This window comes from Grampus griseus, assembly GCF_964374135.1.
Source record: "Grampus griseus genome assembly, chromosome: X".
NCBI lineage: Eukaryota > Metazoa > Chordata > Mammalia > Artiodactyla > Delphinidae > Grampus > Grampus griseus.
The window spans coordinates 27,202,582-27,221,767 of NC_138999.1; the positions used below are offsets into that span (position 1 = coordinate 27,202,582).

The 19,186-nt window shown below is 37.6% G+C and overlaps 1 pseudogene across 1 annotated transcript in view; it reads right to left on the reverse strand.

The window, feature by feature from the left end:
- The window catches only part of LOC309840004 (lysosome-associated membrane glycoprotein 1-like), a 32,624-nt pseudogene extending 13,813 nt beyond the window's left edge, over nucleotides 1–18,811 (reverse strand). Inside the window, exon 1 of the transcript in view lies at nucleotides 18,751–18,811. The product of the transcript in view is annotated as a lysosome-associated membrane glycoprotein 1-like (transcript). The remainder of the gene's footprint in view (nucleotides 1–18,750) is intronic.
- Between the last annotated feature and the right edge of the window lie 375 nt (nucleotides 18,812–19,186).

Below are 19,186 nucleotides of genomic sequence, written 5' to 3' on the forward strand. Positions count from 1 at the left end.
TGGGGGGAAATGGACACATGTAATGGAGGGCAGCTGTGCTTAACAGCATGATGCAGGGTGCTTTCCTTCTCACTCTATTTCTCTCTCCATCGTTGCTCTCTTCCATTCCCTCCCTCCCCCTCCTTCTCCCCCTCTCTTGTTCTCTTTATGTTTCCTGCACAAGTTAACTAAGATATGTTGTGATGGTACAATATATTAATGATGCATCAAAGAGAAATTACCATCGTGCAAATCATAGAACACCTGAAATCTGTTTCTTTATGCTGTTTTTAACTATAAATTTCAAACTGAGTCTACCTTAATAGCAACTTATTTTGAATACCACAATAAAAAATAGTTGCCGTGTCATTTTGTGTGTCTCAAAAAGCAATGGACCTTGACATCCTCTTTTCTTACTCCTATGACCCCAACACTAATATTCTGTTTATTGATGTAATTATTTTAATGAATATAAACCTATGAGTATTGGAGAACTGAAGTGGCTGGATCCACTCCATGTCTGAGAACTAGGAGGGAGATGAAATTGGGGTAAAAACTGCCAATTTGACAACAAGAAAAATGTACTTAGAAGACGTAGTTTTAAATTTGAATAACCATGCTCAAAATGAAGATAGAAAGCTCTTGGGCATCTTTAGCACATATGATAAGGAAGAATAAATTTACCATTGACGCAAATGTTGCAAAGGGTACAATGAAATTTGTTTTTTTCTTTATTCAGCAAAGTGATTTTATGTACTTTAGTTTTTTATCTTGTAATATTTTTAACATCTTTATTGGAGTATAATTGCTTTATAATGTTGTGTTAGTTTCTGCTGTACAACAAAGTGAATCAGCTGGACATATACATATATCCACATATCTCCTCCCTTTTGCATCTCCCTCCCACCCTCCGTATCCCACCCCTCTAGGTGGTCACAAAGCACCGACCTGATCTCCCTGTGCTGTGTGGCTGCTTCTCACTAGCTATCCATTTTACATTTGGTAGTGTATATATGTCCATGCCACTTTCTCACTTCGTCCCAGCTTACCCTTCCCCCTCCCCGTGTTCTCAAGTCCATTCTCTACATCTGCATCTTTACATTCTGACTGGTGTGAGGTGATACCTCATTGTAGTTTTGATATGCATTTCTCTAATGATTAGTGATGTTGAGCATCCTTTCATGTGTTGTTGGCAATGTGTATATCTTCTTTGGAGAAATGTTTATTTACGTCTTCTGCCCATTTTGGGATTGGGTTCTTTGTTTTTTTGATATTGAGCTGCATGAGCTGCTTGTATATTTTGGAGATTAATCTTTTGTCAGTTGCTTCATTTGCAAATGTTTTCTCCCATTCTGAAGGTTGTATTTTCGTATTGTTTATGGTTTCCTTTGCTATGCAAAAGCTTTTAAGTTTCATTAGGTCCCGTTTGTTTATTTTTGCTTTTATTTCCATTTCTCTACGAGGTGGGTCAAAAAGGATCTTACTGTGATTTATGTCATAGAGGGTTCTTCCTGTGTTTTCCTCTAAGAGTTTTACAGTCTCTGGCCTTACATTTAGGTCTTTAATCCATTTTGAGTTTACTTTTGTGTATGGTGTTAGGGAGTGTTCTAATTTCATTATTTTACAAGTAGCTGTCCAGTTTTCCCAGCACCACTTATTGAACAGACCGTCTTTTCTCCATTATGTATTCTTGCTTCCTTTATCAAACATAAGGTGACCATATGTGTGTCGGTTTATCTCTGGGCTTTCTATCCTGTTCCATTGATCTATATTTCTGTTTTTGTGCCAGTACTGTACCATCTTGATTAGAGTAGCTTTGTAGAATAGTCTGAAGTCAGGGCGCCTGATTCCTCCAGCTCCATTTTTCTTTCTCAAGATTGCTTTGGCTATTAGGGGTCTTTTGTGTTTCCATACAAATTGTGAGATTTCTTTTTCTAGTTCTGTGAAAAATGTCATTGGTAGTTTGATGGGGATTGCATTGAATCTGTAGATTTTGAGGGTAGTAGAGTCATTTTCACAATGTTGATTCTTCAATCCAAGAACATGGTATATCTCTCCATCTGTTTGTATCATTTTTAATTTCTTTCAGTGTCTTATAGTTTTCTGCATACAGGTGTTTTGTCTCCTGAGGTAGGTTTATTCCTAGGTATTTTATTCTTTTTGTTGCAATGGTAAATGGGAGTGTTTCCCTAATTCCTCTTTCAGATTTTTTGCCGTTAGTGTATAGGAATGAAAGAGATATCTGTGCATGAATTCTGTGTCCTTCTACTCTACCAGATTCATTGATTAGCTGTAGTAGTTTTCTGGTGGCATCTTTAAGATTCTGTATTTATAGTATCATGTCATCTGCAAACAGTGATAGTATTACTTCTTCTTCTCCAATTAGCATTCCTTTTATTTCTTTTTATTCTCTGGTTTCCGTTACTAGGACTTCGAAAACTGTGTTGAGTAATAGTAGCGAGAGTTGGAAATTCTTGTCTTGTTCCTCATCTTAGAGGAAATGCTTTCAGTTTTATACCATTGAGAATGATGTTTGCTGTGGGTTTGTTGTATATAGCCTTTATTATGTTGAGGTAGGTTCTCTCTATGCCCACTTTCTGGAGAGTTTTTATCATAAGTGGGTGTTGAATATTGTCAAAAGCTTTTTCTGCATCTATCGAGATAATCATATGGTTTTTATTCTTGAATTTGTTAATATGGTGTATCACATTGCTTGATTTGCATATATTGAAGAATCCTTGCATCCCTGGGATAAATCTCACTTGATTATGGTGTATGTTTTTGGATCCTGTTTGCTAGTATTTTGTTGAGGATTTTTGTATCTATATTCATCAGTGATATTGGTCTGTAATTTTCTTATTTTGTAGTATCTTTGTCTTGTTTTGGTATCAGGTTGATGGTTGCCTCATAGAATGAGTTTGGGAGTGTTCCTCCCTCTGCAATTTTTTTGGAAGAATTTGAGAAGGATGGGTCTTATCTCTTCTCTAAATATTTGATAGAATTCACCTGTGAAGCCATCTGGTCCTGGACTTTTATTTGTTGGAAGATTTTAAATCACAGGTTGAATTTCATTACTTGTGATTGGTCTGTTCATATTTTCTGTTTCTTCCTGGTTCAGTCTTGGAAGGTTATACCTGTCTAAGAATGTGTCCATTTCTTCCAGGTTGCCCATTTTATTGGCATAGAATTGCCTGTAGTAGTCTCTCATGATCCTTTGTATTTCTGCAGTGTCAGTTGTTACTTCTCCGTTTTCATTTCTAATTCTATTGATTTGAGTCTTCTCCCTTTTTTCTTGATGAATCTGGCTAATGGTTTATCAATTTTGCGTATCTGCTCAAAAAACAAGCTTTTAGTTTTACTGATCTTTGCTATCGTTTCCTTCATTTCTTTTTCATTTATTTCTGATCTGATCTTTATGATTTCTTTCCTTCTGCTAATTTTGGGGGTTTTTTGTTCCTTCTCTAATTGCTTTAGATGTAAAGGTAGGTTGTTTATTTGAGATGTTTCTTGTTTCTTGAGATAGGATTGTATTGCTATAAACTTCCCTCTTAGAACTGCTTTTGCTGCATCCCACAGGTTTTGGTTCATCGTGTTTTCCTTGTTATTTGTTTCTAGGTATATTTTGATTTCCTCTTTGATGTCTTCAGTGATCTCTTGGTTATTTAGTAGTGTATTGTTTAGCCTCCATGTGTTTATATTTTTTACAGTTGTTTTTCCGGTAATTGATATCGAGTCTCATAGCGTTGTGGTTGGAAAAGATACTTGATATGATTTCAATTTTCTTAAATTTTCCAAGGCTTGATTTGTGACCCAAGATAAGATCTGTCCTGGAGAGTGTTCCATGAGCACTTCAGAAGAAAGTGTATTCTGTTGTTTTTGGATGGAATGTCTTACAAATATCAATTAAGTCCATCTTGTTTAATGTATCATTTAAAGCTTATGTTTCCTTATTTATTTTCAATTTGGATGTTCTGTCCATTGGTGGAAATGGGGTGTTAAAGTCCCCTACTGTGATTGTGTTACTGTCGATTTCCCCTTTTATGGCTGTTAGCATTTGCCTTATGTATTGAGGTGCTCCTACGTTGGGTGCATAAATATTTATGATTGTTATATCTTCTTCTTGGATTGATCCCTTGATCATTATGTAGTGTCCTTTGTGTCTTGTCAAGTTTTTATTTTAAAGTCTATTTTGTCTGATATGAGAATTGCTACTTCAGCTTTCTTTTGATTTCCATTTGCGTGGAATACCTTCTTCCATCCCGTCACTTTCAGTCTGTATGTATCCCTAGCTCTGAAGTGCATCGCTTTTAGACAGCATATATATGGGTTTTGTTATTGTATCTATTCAACTAGTCTATGTCTTTTGGTTAGAGCATTTAACCATTTACATTTAAGGTAATTATCTATATGTATGTTTCTGTTTCCCTTTTCTTAATTGTTTTGGTTTGTTTTTGTAGGTCTTTTCCTTCTCTTGTGTTTCCTGACTAGAGAAGTTCCTTTAGCATTTGTTGTAAAGCTGGTTTGGTGGTGCTGAATTCTCTTAACTTTTGCTCATCTGTAAAGGTTTTAATTTCTGCATCGAATCTGAATGAGATCCTTGCTGGGTAGAGTAATCTTGGTTGTAGGTTTTTCTCTTTCATCACTTTAAATATGTCCTGCCACTCCCTTCTGGCTTGCAGAGTTTCTGCTGAAAGATCAGCTGTTAACCTTATGGGGATTCCCTTGTATGTTATTTGTTGCTTTTCTCTGCTGCTTTTAATATTTTTTCTTTGTATTTAATTTTTGATAGATTGATTAATATGTGTGTTTCTCCTTGGGTTTATCCTGTATGGGATTCTCTGTGCTTTCCGGTCTTTATTCACTATTTCCTTTCCCATGTTAGGAAAGTTTTCTATAACTTCCCTGTAACTTAAAGCGAGGTTTTTCTGTAAGTTAACTGTAATCTTTGCAGATATTTTCTCAGACCCTTTCTTTTTCTTTTCTTCTCTTCAGACCCCTATAATTTGATTGTTGGTGTGTTTAATGTTGTCCTAGAGTTCTCTGAATTGTCTTCAATTCTTCTCATTCTTTTTTCTTTATTCTGCTCTGTGGTAGTTATTTCCACTATTTTATCTTCCAGGTCCCTTATCCGTTCTTCTGCCTCAGTTATTCTGCTATTGATTCCTTCTAGAGAATTTTTAATTTCAGTTACTGTATTGTTCATCATTGTTTCTTTGCTCTTTAGTTCTTCAAGGTCCTTGTTAAACGTTTCCTGTATTTTCTCCATTCTATTTCCAAGATTTTGGATCGTCTTTACTATCATTACTCTGAATTCTTTTTCAGGTAGACTGGCTATTTCCTCTTCATTTGTTTGGTTTGGTGGGTTTTTACCTTGCTCCTTCATCTGCTGTGTGTTTCTGTGTCTTCTCATTTTGCTTAAATTACCATGTTTGGGGGTTTCCTTTTTGCAGTCTCCAGGTTCATAGTTCCCGTTTATTTTGGTGTCTGCCCCCAGTGAGTGAGGTTGGTTCAGTGGCTTGTGTAGGCTTCCTGGTGGAGGGGACTGGTGCCTGTGTTCTGGTGGGTGCGGCCAGATCTTGTGTTTGTGGTGGGCAGGGCTGTGTCCGGTGTTGTGTTTTGGGGTGTCTGTGAACTTGGTATGATTGTAGGCACCCTCTCTGCTAATGGGTGTGGTTGTGTTTTTGTCTTGCTAGTTGTTTGGCATGGGGCATCCAGCACTGGAGCTTACTGGTCATTGGGTGGAGCTGGGTCTTAGTGTTGAGAGGGAGATCTCTGCGAGAGCTCTCGCCAGTTGATATTATGTTGGCCTGGGAGCTCTCTCATGGTTCAGTGTCCTGAAGTTGGCTCTCCCACCTCAGAGGCTCAGGCCTGACACCAGGCTGGAGAACCAAGACCCTTTCAGCCACATGGCTCAGAAGAAAATGGAGAAAAACAGAAAGAAAAAAATATAATAATTATAAATTTTAAAAATTATTAAAATAAAAAAAATAACTTTAAAAAAGGGAAAAAAAGAAAAAAAGAGAGAGCAAGCAAACCAATAAACAAATCCACCAATGATAACAAGTGCTAAAATCTGTCCTAAGATAAACATCAAATCAGAGACAAGGGCTTCCCTGGTGGCGCAGTGGTTGAGAGTCCACCTGCCGATGCAGGGGACACGGGTTTGTGCCCTGGTCCAGGAAGATCCCACATGCCGCAGAGCAGCTGGGCCTGTGAGCCATGGCCGCTGAGCCTGCGCATCCAGAGCCTGTGCTCCGCAACGGGAGAGGCCACAACAGTGAGAGGCCTGCGTACCGCAAAAAAAAGAGACAAGTCAGTTGCAGACAGCAAACCCCAAGTCTACAGTTGCTTCCAAAGTCCATCACCTCAATTTTGGGATGATTTGTTGTGTATTCAGGTATTCTTCAGATGTAGGGTTTATCAAGTTGATTGTGGGGATTTAATCTGCTGCTCCTGAGGCTGCACGGAGAGATTTCCCTTTCTCTTCTTTGTTCGCACAGCTCCTGGGGTTCAGCTTTGGTTTTGGCTCCAACTCTGCATGTAGGTTTCCCTCATGCATCTGTTCCCACCCAGACAGGACCGGGTTAAAGCAGCAGCTGATTAGGGGGCTCTGGATCACTCAGGCTGGGGGGCGGGGGTGTGTGGTAATTATATTTGGAATGCGGGGGAAGCCTGCAGCGGCAGAGGCCAACGGACTTTGCAGCAGCCTGAGGCACACCATGTGTTCTCCCGGGGAACTTGTCCCTGGATCATGGGGCCCTGGCAGTGGCATGCTGCATAGGCTCCAGAGGGGAGGTGGGAGGCAATGTGGATAGTGACCTGTGCTTGCACACCGGCTTCTTGGTGGCTACAGCAGCAGCGTTAGCATTTCATGCCCGTCTCTGGGGTCCAACCTGACAGCCACAGCTCGCGCCTGTCTCTGGAGCTCATTTAGGCGGTGCTCTGAATTCCCTTTCTTCACGCACCCGGAAACAATGGTCTCTTCCCTCTTAGGCAGGTCCAGACTTTCTCCCAGTCTTCCTCCCAGCTAGCTGTGACGCACTAGCCCCCTTCAGGCTGTGTTCACGCAGCCAACCCCAGTCCTCTCCCTGGGATCCAACCTCCGAAGCCGAAGCCCCCAGCCCCCACCTGCCCCAGTGGGTTAGCAGACAAGCCTCTCAGGCTGGTGAGTGTTGGTTGGCACCGATCCTCTGTGTGGGAATCTGTCCACTTTGCCCTCTGCACCCCTGTTGCTGCGCTCTCCTCCGTGGCTCTGAAGCTTTCCCCCCACCCACCCCCAGTCTCCGCCTGTGAAGGGACTTCCTAATGCATGAAAACTTTTCCTCTTTCACTGCTCCCTCCTCAACGTGTATGTCCTGTCCCTGTTCTTTTGTGTCTGTTTTTTGTTTTTTCTCTTGCCCTACCCAGGTATGTGGGGAGTTTCTTGCCTTTTGGGAAGTCTAAGGTCTTTTGCCTGCATTCAGTAAGTGTTCTGTAGGAGTTGTTCCACACGTAGATGAATTTTTGATATATTTGTGGGGAGGAAGGTGATTTCCACATCTTACTCCTCCACCATCTTGAAGGTCCCCCTTGTAAGGCAGGGCAGTTCTAGAGGATAACCCTGTGCTTTAATTTTTAAAGCACACACGAAAGATAAGGGTTTACATGGTTTTACTTTAAGTATTTGTTGCCCAGCTGTGTTTTTCTTAGGAGTACTAAAGTTTATCTGTGAGTTTTGGTATTTTATGTTTTTGATTTTAGCATCTATGAGAAGGGAGGGAATAGTGTCTAAGTCAGGAATTAGGCAGTACAGTTCCTTTACAGAAAATCTAGGGCACATGAATGTTCAAGCTGGCTGGGTACTTGATTTCTGGTGTTACATTGCCTTTGAAAACACTTGGCAGGTAAAACAGAATAAGACAATAGCCTTATAAAAATCAATGATATGTTATACAAACATCAAAGCATTATATTGTATACTTGAAACTAATATAATGTTATATGTCAATTATATCTCAGTTTATAAAAATCAGTTTTCTATGGGCTTTTGGTTTTTCAGTTTGCCTCCTCATCATAGTAGAAAAATGGTTTAGGAAAAGTTGTTGTTTGGAATTCCATAAGTAAAAAAGTAGTAAAATCTCTTTCTCTTTGACTTTTATTGCAGGTAACAGTGAGGACACAAAATCGTTACTAGAAGATGTAGTTAACCTTGAGAAATACTATTTACATATTTAGGTCTCAATTCGGATCCTCAGCTATTTTTTAAAAAATTTATTTAGTTTTTATTTTTGGCTGCACTGGGTCTCTGTTTCTGCACCCGGGCTTTTCTCTAGTTGAGGCGAGTGGGGGCTACTCTTTGCTGTGGTGCACTGGCTTCTCATTGCGGTGGCCTCCCTTGTTGAGGAGCGCTGGCTCTAGAATGCAGGCTCAGTAGTTGTGGCGCGCGGGCTTAGTTGTTCCATGGCATGTGGGATCTTCCCGGACCAGGGCTGGAACCCGTGCCCCCTGCATTGGCAGGCGGATTCTTAACCACTGTGCCACCAGGGAAGCCCAGTCCTCAGCTATTTTTATCTGTGGTCACTTTCTAGGGAAGTGAATGCTTGTTGTTTAAGATATGTTCCTTTCCACCTATACATCTTTACTGAAAGTCTGTCAAACAGTCTCTTCTCAGATAGTTTTCATTTATTCCTGTTGTTTTGTATTCCCACCTCCTTCATCTGTGGTTAAGTGAAGAATTAACTTCTTCTCTCCTGAAATAAACTGTAAATACCAATGTGAAGTTTGAGACATTTTGGAAAATAAAATGTATGACTCACAAATGTTTGGTTTATTTTTGTTTTATGTAGAGTTTTCTGTCTTCAAATTTGTTAAATATGTAAAAATGCAAATATAAAACATAATTATATATCTGTATACTTGTTTTCTCTTTGAGCAAATTTAGAAAGTTTATTTCTGTTCTGGAAGTTCAGAACCTCTTAAAGCAGTGTGCTGCTTAATAATTTTATTTTAGTTTGTTGGCATTTTCTCCTTATTATGAGCTAATTTTTTGTTAAAAGATATTATCGTTATTAGTGTGTAGTCTGGAAGAAACTTTGTGAGGTGGAAAAATATTCTCAGAGAATGTTTTAGCATAAAGGAATTGGTTTTTGTTGTCACTGCAGATAATGTTGAATTACTTTGATTTTCTTTTTAGGTTGAGTCACTCTTCAAGAAAAATCTTTTGATAGGCAGTGACATCTGCTAAAAAGTGGCAAATTGCTGCTTGCATTTCATATTCCAAATAAAGCGAAATAACTTTAGTGTATCTAAGTTGGACTCTGAGCAATACTTGTCAGAATATCTATTTTTTTCTTTACCTACCCCCTGCATCACCTTTATCCTAAAAAGAGGAAGGCAAATATTTATTCAACAAATATTTACATTACTTTGTTCCACACCATTGGGGATTGAAACCCCAGGCTCATTAGATGAAACCTAGAAAACATGAGGTTTTTTTTCCCCTCTCATATATTTTAAATATTTGTAAATATATTTTTACATATATCTTTCATATATTTATAAATATATAGTATGTATTTATATCCCATATATGTGTATACATGCATATACCCATATATGTGTGTATTTGTATGTGCATACATATGTGTGTATCTTGATAAGTTGTAAATGACAGTGCTACAAATAGAAAGCAGTGAGTGCTATTTATAAGACAGACTTCAGTTGTCATGGTATAGAGATCAAAATTTCTTCACAGATAATCTTGAGAAAATTCATAGTAAAACTTACTCCACAGCTAGGTGATGAGGTTTCTTTAAAGGAGGAATTTATAATGTTTTTTCCCCCAGCTTTATTGAGATATAATTGACACATATATTGTGTATGTTTAAGGTATACATTGTAATGATTTGATATTGGTATGTATTGTGAAATGATTACCACAATAAGGTTAGTACATCCATCACCTCACGTAGTTACATTGTGTGTGTGTGTGGTGAGAAAATTTAAGATCTACTGTCTCAACACCTTTTGAATGTACCATAAAATGTTGTTAACTATGGTCACTATGCTGTACATTACTTTCCCACAACTTGTTCATCTAATAACTGGAACTTTGTACACTTGGACAGCTTTCATCCTTTTTCCCCACTCCCCCACCCACACATCTAACAACCACCATTCTCTACTCTGTTTCTATGAGTTCAGTGTTTGTAGATTCCACACATAAGTGAGATCATACAGTATTTTTTCTCTATCTGACTTATTTCACTTAGTAATGCCCTAAGGTTTGTCACAAGTGGCAGAATTTCCTTCTTTTTTACGGCTGAATATTTATATATAATCAAATTTTCTTTATCCATTCATCTGTTGATGGATGCTTTTGCTGTTTCCATGTCTTGATTGTTGTGAATAATGCTGCAGGGAACAATAGAGGTGCACATGCCTATTCAAGATAGTGATTTATTTCCTTTGAATATATACCCAGAAGTGGAATTACTGGGTCATGTGGTAGTTCTATTTTTAGTATTTTGGGGAACCTCCATACTGTTTTCTATTGTGGCTGCACTAGTTTACATTCCCTGATTACATTTTCCTGATTATTATTAATGTTAAGCACTTTTTCATGTCCCTGTTGGCCATTTAAATATCTTCTTTGGAAGCATGTCTACTAAGGTCCTTTCCCTCTTTTTAAATTGGATTATTATTACTATTTTTTTTGGCTATTGAGTTGTATAGCTTCCTTATATATTTTGGATATTAACTATTTAATAGACATGTGGTTTGCAAATGTTTCCTCTCATTTTGCAGGTTGCTTTTTCATTTTGTTGACTTTGTGTACTGTGCAGAGGCTTATTAGTTTAATGTAGTCCTGCTTACTGATTTTTTTGCTTTTGTTGCTTGTGCTTTTAGTATCTAAAATATATCTAAAACATAATTGCCGACACCATTGGGAAGGAGGTTTTTCCCCTACATTTTCTTCTGGAGTTTTATGGTTTCTGGTCTTACCTTTAAGGTTTTTATCCATTTTGAGTTAATTTTTGTGAATGGTGTAAGATAGGGGTTCAGTTTTATTCTTTTCCATGTATATAGTTTTCCCAGAACCTTTTATTGAAAGTATCCTTTCCTCACTGAGTTTTATTGTTTCCCTTGTCAGATATTAGTTGACTGTTTATGCATGGATTTGTTTCTGGGATCTTGATTCTGTTCTGTTGGTCTATGTGTCTGTTTTTATGAAAGTACCATGCTTTTTTGATTACTGTAGCTTTGTAATATAGTTTAAAATCAGGAAGTGTGATGCTTCCAGCATCATTCTTTGTCAGGATTGCTTTGGCTATTTAAGGTCTTTTATTGTTTCATATGAAATTTGAGATTTTTTTTCCTATTTCTGTGAAAAATGCCACTGGAATTTTGATAGGGATTGGAATTTAATTTTATTAAATGTATACTAAGTGTGAGTTGAAGTTTTACATATGTTCTCCTTTTATCTTCAAAACTGTAGGGTAAGAAGCATAACTGGGGCTTGAGAAATTATGTAACTTCAAGTGGCAAAACTGTGAAGTGTCTACTGTGTTTCAGGTACACTTCAAGTCACTAGAAACACATCAGTACATTAAATTGAAATGAGAATGCACTTTATGGAGCTTTTGATCCAACTGAGGTTTATTTAAAATGAAATAAGTAAGTGATATTTATAGTATTTTATGTTAGATGGTGTTAAGTACAGAGAAAATCAACCAGAAAGGGAAATAGGTGAACTGAAAAGTGAGGATGTCCATTCTAAATAAAGTTGTCAGGGAATGGGTGTTATTTAAGATAAGTAATGCTAACTACCAAAACATACAAAGCCTTGAAACTCAGTAAGTTACTACAATCCAGTGTTATTTATCTGATTATATCTCAGGTGGTGCTCCTCCATCTCCTAGTTACACAAGTATTGTATTTAGTCCCAAAACTCTTCACAGGAAAGAGGAATGAAAGAGGTTCACCAGCTCTTAATAGTCTAAGCCTGGAAATGACAAATATCACACTGTTCACAGTCCCTTGGACAGGGCTAGTCACATGATGCCATCATAACTGCAGAAAAGCTGGGATAGGTAAGAGAGCACATGGACTGTTTGATCACACTATTCATCTCTTACAGAGAAAGCTTCATGAAGAAGATATTTATGCCAAGACTAAAATAATTTTTCAGTGAAATTTTAACATGAAAGTATATAAAAAAAATAGTAAGAGCCGTTAGGGTCAATCATCAACATAATATATTTCATTGAACTTCATTTCATTGAACACCAGAGCAAAAATCCTAATGATTTCAAATTCATATATTATATGCCTTGTTATTGAGGTGGATACATTTGTTTCTAAAATGTGTCCTATTAAAATTTATAGATGACATTTAAATTTCCTAGCGTAAAAATAACAGCAGGGCAGAAGAGTAATCAAGAAAAGAGAAAAAAAAAATAAAAAGTATTAAATCTATTTAAAGTGTCATTTTAAACTGGTAATGTTTCTTGTAATAGTCACTACCAAGGTGATGATGACCAACTTTTTCCTATGCAAAAGAAACATGGTAGGATATAGTCTTTCAGTGGCATAATTTAAGAAAAGTGTGCTACCGACACCCCTATGAAGTCACTTCAACATTGAGTCAACTTATTACCTAAAAGCAATTACATGAGATTTTGCTCACAATTTATCACCTAATAATTTACTGACCAGTTTTTGGAGACTTTGCAAATAACAAGACCATTTCTATCATAGTACAGAATATTTAAAAACTAGTCATATTTGATTTATTTTACTCTTATTTTTTAATCAGTGTTTTAATTAAAGAAGCCCAGTTAGCTTATTTCTGTAACAGTGAAAAGAATAGTGAAATATCCTCTCCTATTTTCCTGTTTCTCCCCTCCCCCTGCCTTCAGAGTATTGTAGATTTTAAAGGGTATTCAGATAACCATTGATTGAATGACCTCGCCATTCAGTAGGATATCCAGATAGATGCCTACATGGTTTTGAGAATGTGGAGAGGATGAATGATTTCTGAGCACCTGCTCTCCCACTCCTGTCAGAGGCTGTGCTGAGGGGGAAAAAAGTGATGTGTGATCAAATCTATGGTTTCATATTCAGTTTTCAATCCAATTCAGCAAGTACTGAGTGCTCTATGGAGGAGGCAGTGGCAAAAGTTTCAGGGATACAGTCATCGGAAATTGACTCTGCAGTGAGGAAAATTATGTCTACAATGAAGAAAGGGCAGGAGAATAAAAGGCATTATAAAAAAAGGCAAACATTTTTTGCCTTTCCTATATGGAAAGAGTGCACATAAATGACTGAGTAGAGAAAGAAAAATGCCTGAAGGTTTGTGGAATCAAGAGAAATATCAAGTATCATACAGAAACATGGCAAACTATCTTGAAGGACAATCAGAATGTTGCTGAACAGAAAGCAGAGAGGCAGAAATACAGAGAACTGTTCACTTTATTCATGGGTGGTGGATGGGGACCTTCAATAGCTTCTCTTTATCTACCAAACGAAGACCTCATTGCCTCATAAAGCTGCCTCAGGATCGAAATACCATCTCTTTACCCTTCTCTCTGAGCTTATTTACCACTACAAACTAGGAAACCTCCACATTAGCCTTCTGCTTTCTTACCAAAAATAATGTGTATATTTCTACACTCACTATTCTCTCTACCTTCAGTAACAAACCTGGGCAGTGAGGATGGAGAAGAAACCAAGAAAGCGTATACTTTCAGGCAAAGTCCCAGACTCGGCCTGATGCCATGAGGAACTGGATGGATGCAATTTATACTTGAGAATCTCTTCTTGAAGTAAAGGAACTGGACTTTCATCCTCTCACATCATTCACTCATTAGCTAGGGGCCTCCCGGGAAGGTGGGGCGTGTAAAACACCCTGGCACTTCTAGCTCTCCTCCTCCATTGCCCAAGAACAATCCTAAGAATGTTGCAGAAGGGAGCCTTCGGCAGCAGCATGTGTAGGAGCTGGGGTATGGATGCACGGAGCTCCATCTGAATGGGCTGTGAACAGCACCCTGTATCTGTGTGACCTATTCCCTAAGTCAGAGTTAATTTCAAACTTCCTCTCTGTCCCTTTACTGGACTCTTTGCATTTCTCTTGACATTTAACATGCACTCTTTTTTTTTTTTTTTTTTTTTTTTTTTTGCGGTACGCGGGCCTCTCACTGTTGTGGCCTCTCCCGTTGCGGAGCACAGGCTCCGGACGCGCAGGCTCAGCGGCCATGGCTCACGGGTCCAGCCGCTCCGCTGCATGTGGGATCTTCCCGCACCAGGGCACGAACCCGTGTTCCCTGCATCGGCAGGCGGACTCTCAACCACTGCGCCACCAGGGAAGCCCTGCACTCTTTTTTATTGTTGTCATTCACCTACTAGTTGTACTTTACAAGATACAAAATTCCTTAAGCAGATTTATCTTCAGTTAAATTACAGAAAATAGTTGCATCTATATTATGTGCTAGGTATCGTGCTAGGTGGATAGGTTGACCAAAAGCCATTGGGATAGTTGTTGCTCTTGAGACTTTGGAGTATATAACCACATACTCTTTTAAATGAATAAGATAGGCAGTGTGGAGAAGAGGAAGAATCCAGAGGCTTCAGTCTTAGACCTAATATCAAATCTTGATTCTAGTACTTTCTAAATGTATGACCATGGACCAGTAACTTAATGACATATTGGCACGTAACCTGTTTGAATCTGAATTTCCTTATCTCTAAAATAAATAAGTAAATCCTTTTTAAAGTGTCTTTATAATATCACTCCCATGTGATCCTTAGCTGTTATTTAATGTTATTTTCTTCCCTTTAAATTCCTTTAAATATTGAACACAAGGCTTTGCACAAAATATATTCATAATGCCATTATTAATTGCATGAGAAGCATGAATGGAGAGACAGAGTAAGTTCAGAGCTCTGAGTATGTTCAGTGAATGGTGATCAATAAAGTTTGAGTAGAGAATGAGATATAAATATCCATATGAATATATCCCCCCATATAAAATGTTGAAATAAGCTAAAGTTAATGTAAGACGTGAAATTCCAGAGCAGACTGTTTATATTTAATCTGGTATATTGTGGAGAATTTTCAAAGTTCTTTCAGAGAAGCAATCTAAAATCATGATGAAGTATGGCACTTCTTTGAGAAATTGAAGGTGGTAGACCGTTTGAGTCCTAGAGGTTTTCCAGCATTTTTTTTCTGCTGGAAAACAATATCATAAGTGGACATGCTATGGGGGGGTCCCCATTTTGATGGTAATTTGCTGTTGGTCGCAGATAGGTTAAGCATAACTTCTTATGTCAGCTCTTTTACTTGTACTCTGGACCCTCCTGTGCATTGAGAAGATGTCTTGCGACCATGTTTGCAAATGAATTATATAGGAGACTCATAAAAGGGTAAATGAGAGTTGGTGAACAGTAGCAGTGAAAGGAAGTAATAGACAATAATACCAAAAACGAAGGTCAAACTACGGAATTCATGTAGCTGTTGTTTGTCTGACTTCTAGTTCTTTCTTGTGAAAATTAAATTATATGTATGTAAAAGCTTGTGCACAGCAAAGGAAACCATTGACAAAATGAAAAGATGACCTACTGAATGGGAGAAAATATTTGCAAATGATGTGGCAAACACATATACACTACTGACACTATGTATAAAATAGACAACTGATGGGAACATACTGCCTAGCACAGGGAACTCTACTTAATGCACTGTGGTGTCCTAAATGGGAGGGAAATCCAAAAGGGAAGGGGTATATGTATATGTATATGGCTGATTCATTTTGCTGTGCAGTAGAAGCTAACACAACATTGTAAAGCAACTATATTCCAATAAAAATTAATTTTAAACAACATATATAAACAACTCATACAACTCGACATAAAAAAAATAACCTGATTTAAAAAATAAGCAGAAGCATTGAGTAGACATTTTTCCAAAAAGAAATGCAGTTGGCCAATAGGGACATGAAAAGATGCTCAGTGTCACTAATCATCAGGAAAATGCAACTCAAAACTACAATGGGATATCACCTCACAGCTGTGAGAATGGCTGTCACCAAAAAGCTTACAAATAACAAATGTTGGCAAGGATGTGGGGAAAAGGGAACCCTCGTACACTGTTGGTGGGAATGTAAATTGGCGCAGCCACTGTGGAAAACAGTATGGATGTTTCTCAAAAAACTAAAAGTAGAACTACCATATGACCAGCAATTTCACTCCTGGACATGTATCTGAAAAAAACGAAAACGCTAATTCAAAAAGATACATACACCCCAGTGTTCATAGCAGCATTATTTACAGTTACGAAGACATGGAAACAACCTAATTGTCCATCAACAGGTGAATGGATAAAGACAATGTGGTACATATATACAATGGAATACTATTCAGCCATAAAAAAAGAGTAAAATTTTGCCATTTGCAGCAGCATGAGTGGACTTGGAGGGCATTATGCTAAGTGAAATAAGTCAGAGAGAAAAAGATAAATACTTTCTGATACCACTTATATGTGGACTCTAAAAAATACAACAAACTAGTGAATATAAGAAAAAAGCAGACTCACAGATATAGAGAACAAAACTAGTGGTTACCAGTGGGGAAGGGGGAGGGGCATTATAGGGGTGGGAGAGCAGGCAGTACAAACTATTGGATATAAGGTAGGCTTAAGGATGTATTGTACAGCATGGGGAATGTAGCCAATAATTTTGTAATAACTGTAAATGGAAAGTAATCTCTAAAAATTGCATAATTTTTTTTTAAATTAATAAATTATATGTGTAAACAGAAACTTCTATGCCATTGAGTCTGTTGCCCTGTCTTCTGGATGTACTGTGAATATGTATTACCAGAGTGATCAAGAGAGCCCATCCTACCTTTTGAACACTATCTTCTGCCAGAGAGATATAATGCAAAATTAACCCTGCTGTTCCTGTGAACTTCTTGTCCTGTGGGGTTGCCAGTATCCTGAGTGTAAAGTTAGTGGGGTGCATGACAATATGTCCCCTGTCCATTGGGGTTGTAATTTAATCCCAATGTGTTGAGCTTCAGTGAGGAGTATTAGATTTTTTTAGGTGGTAGAGATGTTTATTTTTTCCAGCTTTATTGAGGGTTAATTGACAAATAAAAATTACCTATATTAAAGGTATTCAACTTGATGTTTTGATATATACATATACATTGTGAAATGATTACCACACACCAGCTAATTAACATACCTATCACCTTACAAAGTCACAAAGCTTATTATTTTTTTGTCACAAAGCTTTTGTGTGATGAGAATACTTAAGATCAACTGTGTTAGCAAATTTCAGGTATACAATAACCGTATTATTAACTGTACTTACCATGCTGTACATTGAATATCCAGAACTTATAGCATTATTATATTTTGTGTGATATAACTCTGGAGCAAAACTGCCCTAACAGCTTAAGCCCTTTGGCATGCGTCCTCAGCTCTGAACATGCTATGTAGTCAGACATTCTTGTTTAGAATATTCACTGCAGTTTTTATGAAAGTCACCATTTGGTTATCTCGGATGCCTCATGGTTTTAAATACATGCCTCTATGTTAGTCACATTTTATTCTATCTTTGGTGGACATCTAAAACATTTGGCCTCAATTCTCAATATGATTTGATGAATTTTAGAATGGTCTTTAGTCACTACGTGGTATGTTTTATTTATTCAGTTTAAAAATGTTCCTAGTGAACTAGGCTTGAAAGTTGGAGAATTTCTTTCTCATGTATATCTATAGTCATATTTCATGGATACATGTGCGTATATAGAGATATATAGATACACAAATGCATATGTATGTGTGTATGTTTTAAATGTTTTGTTTCAAGGTTAATCATTTTTAATTCTGTTCCTTCAAATTTCTGCTTCCAGCAAAGTGATTTTCTGAAATATATTTTAAATATAATCACAAGTGGAAATGCAGACCATCAAATCAGAGAGGCTTTCCCCAATGGATTTATTTTTGGTAGTTAGCTTTCTAGAATCTTCTTGCTTTCAAGTCTGTGTTATGACTAATTATGCTTTCAGCCCAAAATAGCAACTCAAAATATTCAGGTTTTTAGGCACTTCTCAATTTTACATTGTAGACTGTGGCACCCATTCATTATATACAACTCATGTTGTTTTTGGGTTTTCAGTTTCTGTTAATGTAGATGTCCATTACTGGTAAAAACAAGTGTCTTAAAAATATTGCAGACATGGCTTGTCTAAAAATCTGCAAAGTAATTGTTTATCACTGATAATGAGGTCATTAAATTTAGCTATATTTTTGTTTCTTGAAAGAGTGTTGGCAATTTAAATTAAAGCTTGTACTAAGTAGCTTGATACTGTATTAGAAATGAATCAGAATGTGGCCTGAATTTAGAGCAAGAAAGTCAGTCTTTGGGTACTAAGGACAATGTATACTTGGGTTGACACATCCCATATTTGAATTTTTTTAACCATTTCATATTGCTCCAGATGTTTACATTGAATAAACAAATTCCTTCTAAGGCAGAATTATTCTTTTTTTACATTTCACTAGTATTTCTAATTTAATTTGCTTAGAGACACCTAAGTGCTGAAATTATTCAGAACCCATAACAGAACTAGGTGAGCCTTTGCTTCTAAAGCAGTAATGTTCAAACTTGCGTCCAATCCAGTGCACCTGCAGGGTGTATTAACGCAGGGATTGATGGGTCTCACTCCCAGAGCCTCTGAGTTACTAGGTGGTGCAGGACTGGAGATGTTGCATTTGTAAGCAGTTACCTGGTACTGCTGGTCCAGTGACTACACTTTGAGAACCATTCTTCTTAGACATCTCGTTCATTGTCTCATCCTAGTCCAACCCTCCATCACTCTCATTTAGGCAACTGCAGTAGCCAGCCTCATAACTAGTTTTATTGCTCCTAGTTTTACCCCTCTTCAGCCTGTTATCCACACAGCAGCCAGAGAGATTCCTTTCAAACATACATCAGATTATGCCTGTCTAATGGCTTCTTGTCGGTCTTAAAACAGAATGCAAATTCTTAACCTTGACCTGTGAGGCTTACTTTATCTGGTCTTTGACTTCCTGTTCTACCTTATCTCCCACCATTTTCCCCTTGACTCACTCTCCTCCAAGTTCATTGGCCTTCTTGATGTTTCTTGGCTGACTGTACGAATCATATGCCTACCTCAGGGCTTTTGCACAGAATTTTTTTTT